Raw genomic sequence first — 8,581 nt, 5'->3', positions numbered from 1 at the left:
ACTGGGGCTGCCAGGAAAAAACTTAGGTATCCTAAGCAACCCGCTGGCGGTGATGCAGGGCAGGCAGGACCAAGTTTGGACATCTGGTCCGGACTGAAGGACCTGGCAACAATTTCTGACATGTCTACTGTCACTGCATATGATACTGTCACCATTGACAGAATGGTGGAGGATTACATCGGTGACAGCATCCAAGTAGGCATGTCAGACAGTCCATACCTGTACTGGCAGGAAAAAGAGGCAATTTGGAGGCCCCTGTACAAACTGGCTCTATTTTACCTGAGTTGCCCCCCCTCCAGTGTGTACTCCGAAAGAGTGTTTAGTGCAGCCGGGAACCTTGTCAGCGAAAGGCGTAGGAGGTTGCTTCCACAGAATGTGGAGAAGATGATGTTCATCAAAATGAATTATCAGCTCTTCCAGGGAGACCAGCCTCCAGAAGGTACAGAGGGACCTGTGGTGGTGGATTCAAGTGGGGACGAGTTAATACTTTGTGAGGATGAGGATGTACACACTGAAGAGGGTGAGGAATCGGTGGATGAGGAGGATGAGGATGACATCTTGCCTCCGTAGAGCCAGTTTGTGCAGGGACACATTAATTGCCAGCTTGTTTTGTGGGGGCCCAAACGAACCAATCATTTCAGCCACAGTTGTGTGGCAGACCCTGGCGCTGAAATGATTGATTTGTTAAAGTGTGCATGTCCTGTTTATACAACATAAGGGTGGGTGGGAGGGCCCAAGGACAATTCCATCTTGCACCTCTTTTTTTCTTTGCATTATGTACAGTTTGGGGCCTAGTTTTTCTAACTGCCATCCTGCCTGCCACTGCAGTGTCACTCCTAGATGGGTCACGTGTTTGTGCTGCCCACTCGTGTCGCTTAGCATAGTCATCCAGCTACCTCGGTGCAACCTTTTGGACATAAAAACACTATTGTGAGGTGTGAGGTGTTCAGAATAGACTGGAAATGAGTGGAAATTAAGGTTATTGAGGTTAATAATAGCATAGGAGCAGAAAAACCTACAAATTCTGTGATTTTAGCTGTTTTTATGCTTTTTTTCAAAAAAATACAGATCCAAAACACAAAACCCAGAACCCAAAACACGGAAGGGTGGTTTTGGCAAAACCAATCCAGATCCAAAACACGAAGAAAGATCCAGATCCAAAACCAAAACACAAAACACGAAAAGTGGCCGGTGCACACCCCTAATATATATATATATATATATATATATATATGAGCAATTCTACCCTCAAGGAGACATAAGAAGAAAACTAGTATATGCATCTTAGACAATACACAGAATGAGGGGATTGGGGAAAATAAAACAAAGAAACCAAAATCTATTATGCCAAACACAGCAAGAGAAGACATTACAATGAAGAAAACGTAGGAAGAAAAGCAAGATAACTTTGGACAAGGATCCAGGAACACGTAATATGTAAGAGGGGCGGGCGAGCATGAGATGTAATTCTGCTGTCATGCAGATGTAGCTTTGAAGCCTACCTGGCGTCGCACCCTCTCGATTTCAGACTTTATGTGAAGCAGATGGTCCTTGTACACAGGCAGGACTTGGAGATTCAGGCAGAGGCCTATGAGGAAGGATAAATGGTGAACACAAACCTATACAAAGCCGACCGACATGCCCTACCAAACTGGGACCAAAAATATGGAATTCGGGTTTAGGTGGAAATCATCACTGGCACTTTTGGCCTCAGATTCCAGGTTCACCTATGGGTACTCAAGGTCTGTCTAGTAGGAAGATAGGAAAGAGAGACAGACAGACACAGATATTCTCACCAATGGCCCTTATTCTGGCTATGTTCTGCTCCTCCTTCACAAGTTTCTAGAAGGAAACAACAATACCACCATGTCACGTTACTGCTCTCACCTATACCAACATTAGGGGACAAAGAATGCAGGTGCACACTCTTAGTACTAAGAACAATGATAGTCAAAATAATCCTGATAAACTCTTCAATTAACATGGAGTATAAGTGAGGTCATTAGTGGTCCCTAACATCCCGAATACTAACACAATATGTACATTTATCCAGGACTTACCTATGATGGTGTCCATTCTAATATGTAATGTAGCAAACTGTACTGATTAAAAACACCTAAGGGCAGATGGGTGGGGTGCAAATACCAAACATGAGGAGTCTCAGTCTTCAAGTATACCACAGCCACACAGCTTCTCCACCTCAGATACGGATTCCTGTGTACAGCTTCCAGGCCTTTGGCCTGTTTACCAGAAACACTCTTATAGCAATCTGGACCTAAAGCCCAGAGTCACTACTTCAGAGGCTCAGGCCAAGTGCCTGCCTACTTTGTGGACAGAACATAGACCTATGCCTAACCCCCAGGGTCCTTTTTATTTAATGGGGCTCAGGTATAGGGCCTGCCTATTTTGGGATTGTACAATTAGTGATCTGGGCCTAGTGCCAGGATCACTTATTCACTGGCAAAGACTTCCTGCCCAACTTACATGCCCCACAGGCCTGAGGCCTGATTGCACCCACGGGCCTAGTGTCTGACAACCCTAGTGATCTAGGGAGGAGTTAAACATAAATGGAAGTGGCCCACTGCCAACTACCAGTATCGGAGAAAGAGGCTGCAGTGGGGAGCTTCGTATAGCTCTTTTGCTTGGGCCTCTCCATTCCAGCTTCTGCCCTGACTGTTGCCATCTGCCACGGTCTTCAAAGCTCTGTTGCCGTGGCTGTTTCTGCCCCTTCTTACTTAATCTCGATGTATTCTGGCCTCTTCCATGGCCGCTGGAGCTCTTGCCTGGAGGTTGTTCTTCTATGCTCACCAACGCCAAACTTACTGCTCCCACTCTATGACATCTAATATAACATGCTATGAGTGGGTGGAGCTATGACACAGCGAGCCATGATTGACTCACATTTGCTGTTGTTCATGGACTGCCAGTCGGCGAGCCACAATTGGCTTGTGGCTGGAGCAAAACTAGCAATGCCGTCGCTACTTAGTGACTGCCGCTAAGAGCAGATACTCTGTCCCAGTGGCGGTTGCTGATGTTTCTGTGGCTGGATATATCTCCACAAATATACACAAGGATAAGTACTCACAGAACACTTCAAGACTTTGCACAATCACCAAATCAAAGATATCAGCTTCATGGGAATTAGTGTGCAGGAAGAACAGGGCCTGATATTTGAAATGCAGAAACTAATTTCCTGACTAGAAACTAAATGGATCTACTGACTAAAAATCTGGCATTCTAATAGGTCTTACACAGAAAAAGCCATATGGCTCTTCTACTAAACCACAACATTGAATACATATGAAAATACAAACCATATAGCAATAGCACAACGAAAAATAAGTGAGAAGATTCAAATGATGGCTCATGCAGTCCTTGTGGCATTACTCTTAGACTTAGATGACTAAGCATATTAACTTTTAATTTCAAATTACAATGTTTCCACCTTCAGTTTCTCTGGCAAATACTGCTGCCAGGAAAAAACTGACCTTTCCCAAGAGACCCACTGGTAAGGAGTCAACTCAGCACATCAGTAGACTCAGAGTGAAACACAATTATGACATCTGGTCAGGCTTAAAATTATTTCCCAAAAGTATTGACACCTCTGTCGTGACTCAACCTGATACAGTGAGCATCAAATAAAATGGTGGACGTTTATTTTAATGACAATCTATACATTAGCATGTCACACAAGCCCTTTTAATACTGGGGGAAAAAAGGAATCTGGAGCCCATTGTACAAACTAGCTTTGCTTTACTTAAGCTGCCCACCCTCCAGTGTGTACTTGGAAACAGTGTTTAGCACAGCCAGGTTCCTTGTGGGTGATCGGTGTAGGAGGCTACTTCCTAAAATGGTTGAAAAACTGATGTTCATAAAAATCCACTTCAAATTATATGAGGAAGATCTTTGCTGCCAATTACAACAATGTACAGAGACTTCTGTAATAGGGGAGTCCAGTGGTGATGAGCTAATATTGTGTGATGATGATATTAATACTGATGAGGGTGAGGATGATAATGACATCTTCCAATTGTAGACTTGATTAACAACACTGTTATTCAACTTAAGCCCTTTGGTAGCTTGTTGTGGGGGCCCAAACAAACCAAACACTTCATCCACAAAAGTGTCAGTCCCTGTCGCTGAAGTGCTTCGTTTGTTAAACTGTGCATGTCCTTTTTAATATACAACATAAGGGTGAGTGGAAGGTCACAAGAACAATTCCATTATCCACAATTTCATCATGATGGGCTTTGCCAAGATTGTGTGTGTTTGACAGGCAGTGTTCTGTATATTACTGCACTTTACTAGGGCATTCATATTCTTTTGTATCTTGCAAAGCCATCCTTCACCAACTTCTCATTCAGGTGTATAAGCCTTGTTTCCTTTAGCTTTTCAGCAGATACAGACTAGTATAATCAAATCATATAATTACTTAATAATGACTAGGCTGTTACTCTGCCTTAAATCCTGAGGAATCAATCTCATTATGATTTGGATTCTTGTTTTTTTAACAGTGTTTTCCAAGTCTATGATTTGTGTTTCATTATAGTTATATTCTGTAATCAATCATGCATTCAATCAATCAATCAATCAATCAATGCTTTACCTGACTTCCACTAAATAATATTCCACTTCCATATACCTATGCTGGCCTCATGCCTCTGATCTAGTTCTTGATTAATGAAAACATTCTATAGCATTATATAGCTTATATTAAACTACCATCCTGTCTGCCACTACAGTGCCACTGTTTTCTAGATGTGCTATATTCTTTTTAAAACTGCCATGTGTTTGTGCTGCTGCTGTTGCTTAGTTTAGCCAGTCAGCTTGATGCAGCCTTTGTCTAAAATGGGTGAAAACTATATTGTGAGCTGTGAGATGGTCAAAATTGACAGGAAATGACTGGACACTTGTTGTTAAATGTTATTGAGGTTTATAATACTGTAGGGACATAAACAGGTCCAAATTACCAAATTTTAGCTGTTTTTAAAGTAATGTAAGTTTTTAAAGAAATCCAGATCCTCTTATCTTACAGCAGCCCAGCACACACTGCCTGTGGGGGGGGGGGGCACGATCACACTGATCATGCCCCCCCGGCTTTGTGCAGGGCTGAGGGGCACACAGCGCCCCCTCCCCAATACCGCAAAAACTATTATTTTTTTAAGCATAGGGGTGTGTGGCTATGCCTCCCGCAATTAGGCCATGCCCCCTTCCCCATGGGCCCTGCACGTCTCTTGATGCCCCTGGGAATAGGAAAGGGGTCCTGGTTTTTGTCACATAGTAGGCTCAAAGGTGTAGCTAGGTGCTATGGTGCCCGGAGCAAGGGTACTATATGTTGCGGCGCCCCCCTCCCCTGTACTGAAATAAGGGTGTGGCCAACATGTGGGGGCATGCTGTACTTGAAAGGAAAACAAGTATAATCAACAGTAGGAGTGCCACAATATTTTAGGTGAAATCTATCTATCTATCTATCTATCTATCTATCTATCTATCTATCTATCTATCTATCTATCATCTGTCTATTAAACTGAACCCACCCAAATTTCAGCTATCCTATAGGATCTGAGTCCCGAATTGGTTATTTCCGTCAGGCTCGGTTCCCAAAAAGAGACAAAGAGTCATCTTCCCAACGTTGGATCTCATGTGTTCTGGATTGCATATATAAGTCCCTCCCTAGTTTTTGGGTGCCATTTGATGCAGAAGATCCGATGGAGAGGGTGTGAAAAGGCATACTTCCTTGAAATTTTGTAAAAAAAAAAAATGTGCAGTTAGATGTAGTCACTTAGCAGCAGCAGCCACAGTGCATACAGGCCCGATTTCATATGGATTACAACTGCAACAGCGTACACAGGGGGTCATTCAGACCCGCTCATGAGCGGCAGTACGCTCGCAAGCGGGTCGATGTTCCCCCACTGCGCATGCACACGACAGAGGGAGCTCCGTCGTGCGCATGCGAGAGACCCGGCGAGCGACGGGCTCTCCATCGCACCGGGTCTCACACCAAAGGGGGCGTGCTGTCGATGTTGATTGACAGCACACCCCCTTTGGTGGGCGTGCCGGGGGCATGCCTGCCAGACGGAGGCGTTCTCATGGGAACGCCTACCATCTCAAGCCGGCCCCACTGACATCACTAGTGATGTCAGTGGGAGTGATTTTGGCTCTGATAGAGCCAAAATCACTCCAGGGCTTGCGGCAGCGAGACCCTACTGCAGGGTCTCCGTCGCAAGCCCGATGGTCGCGATGGTCAAGATCATCACGACCATCATCATGGACGCTCGCTATAGCTGTGGGTGGTAACCCACAGCTATGCGAGCGTCCATGAAGACGCTCCAAAATAAGGTAGGAGGGCCCTGATTCAGAGCGAGCGCTCTGGTCAGAGCGTTCAGCTCTGAATCAGGCCCACAGATTGGCCGATGGTCAGAGGAGTAGCATGTAGCCAGGGTGCCCGAAGCACGTGTGTGCTCTGGCGCCCCCCCCTCAAGTGTTCCAGGGAGGAGGCGGGTCCATATGGGATTAATGTAAAGTAAAAATAAAGATATGGGGCAGCCCCCTGCAGTGGTGCCCATATGCAGTGCCCCCTGTGCCCCAGGAGAGGACCTCCTTATGCAGGCCTCCAGTAGTGATCCCCCTATGCAGTGCCCCTTATACAGTGACCCCAGTAGTGGTCCCCCCTGTGCAGTGCCCCAGTGGTGCCCCCAGTAGTGGTATGCCCTATGCAGTGCCCCCAGTAGTGGTACCCCCTATGCAGTGCCCCTTATATAGTGACTCCAGTAGTGGTCCCCCCTGTGCAGTGCCCCAGTAGTGCCCCCAGTAGTGGTATGCCCTATGCAGTGCCCCCAGTAGTGGTACCCCCTATGCAGTGCCCCTTATATAGTGCCCCCAGTAGTTGTCCCCCCATGCAGTGCCCCCAATAGTGGTAACCCTTATGCTGTGCCCATTAAATAGTGGCCCCAGTTGTAGTCCCCCCCTATGCAGTACCCACAGTATTGCCCTGTAAATAGAGACCCCAGTAGTGGTCCGCCGATGCAGTGCCCCCAGTGGTAGTCCCCTCCCCCCTATGCAGTGCCCCTAGTAGTAGTCCCCTCCCCTTGTAGTGCCCCTAGTAGTAGTCCCCTCACCTTGTTGTGCCCCTAGTAGTAGTCCCCCCTTGTAGTGCCCCCACTAGTAGTCCCCCCTTGTAGTGCCCCCAGTAGTAGTCCCCCCCTTGACGTACCCCCAGTAGTACTCCCCCCCTTGTAGTGCCCCCAGTAGTAGTCCCCCCCTTGACGTGCCCCCAGTAGTAGTCCCCAGTAGTTTCCCCCCTTGTAGTGCCCCCAGTAGTAGTCTTCCCCCCCAGTAGTAGTCTTCCCCCCTGGTAGTGCCCCTAGTAGTAGTCCCCCACCTTATAGGGGCCCCGGTAGTGGTCTCCCCCTTGTAGTGCCACCAGTAGTGCCCCCCCACAGTAGACACGCGTAATAAAAACAAAACAAAAAAACACTTACCTGAATCCCCGCTCCCGCCGCTGCCATCCGCTCCTCTGTCTGTCCTCCCGGGCCGGCCCACTCTGCATTATGGGAGAGACATCATGATGTCATGACATCTCTCCCATTACCCACTACAGGAGCCAAAAGATGGAGCGGCTCCAGCAGTGGGCGCAGCAGCAGTCAATGAGAGTCTGACATACTGACAGTCTGACAGACTCTCATTGGCTGCTAATTAAAACAAACACACAGCTACCGGTGCCGGCGGCTGTGTGTTTGTCAGTCCCTGTGTAGTGCTGACTGAACTCCTTATGGTCAGCACTACACGCACGGTGCAGCTGTGTCACAGAGACACAGACTGCATGCGGCCCGCATGGCGCTGCGGCCCAGGGGGCACATGGCACCCTGCCCCCCGGCCCAGCCTGCCTCTGCCTGGCAGGCTGTCAGCTTAGACAGCTGCTGGGTACACAGCTGGCGGCCTCTCCAGACACCTTCGGCACCTGGAGCTTGCGCTCCACTGGAACCGCCCTCCCTACGTCCCTGACGATGGTGCATACTGCACATGCAACGCAGTGCACGTAAGTTAGCTTTGCCATCACCTACGCAGATAGAAATCCATCGCAGAGTGAGTGACAGGCTGTGAGCAGTATATAGTGTGATCTTGTGGTGATTTGTTAAAAAAAGAAAAAACAAACTTTTTGTTTTATAAAACTTCCAGTGTTCACTGTTCAGGCAGGCCTGGCACTGGTACTGTGTGAAACAATAATGCCCAGTAGGTGCCGTGCCACTGTGTTATTATCAGAGCTGTGAGTCACAGTGTGAAGTTATTAATATCAGCACTTTCAGTGGCAGTGTGAAGTAGTCGTTAATATTAACCAGTGGCGTAACTAGGGCAGGGCGAGCGGGGCACGTGCCCTGGGCGCCGTGGGACAGATAGACTCAGTAGACTCACATAGACTCTCATTGACTCTGCAGCCGCAGCGCTCCCCACTACAAGAGCCGGCTCCCTTCCAGCTCCTGCAGTGGGTAATGGGAGAGACGTCATGACGTCTCTCCTGTAATGCAGAGTGCGCCAGCCCGTGAGGATTGATGTGCGGATGGCAGCGGGAGCCAGAGCGTGG

Source organism: Taudactylus pleione, unplaced genomic scaffold (genome assembly GCF_031769625.1).
Source record: "Taudactylus pleione unplaced genomic scaffold, aTauple2 ptg000336l, whole genome shotgun sequence".
NCBI classification, from domain to species: domain Eukaryota; kingdom Metazoa; phylum Chordata; class Amphibia; order Anura; family Myobatrachidae; genus Taudactylus; species Taudactylus pleione.
The sequence above is the reverse complement of the archived record's forward strand: the minus strand, read 5'-3'. Positions refer to the sequence as shown.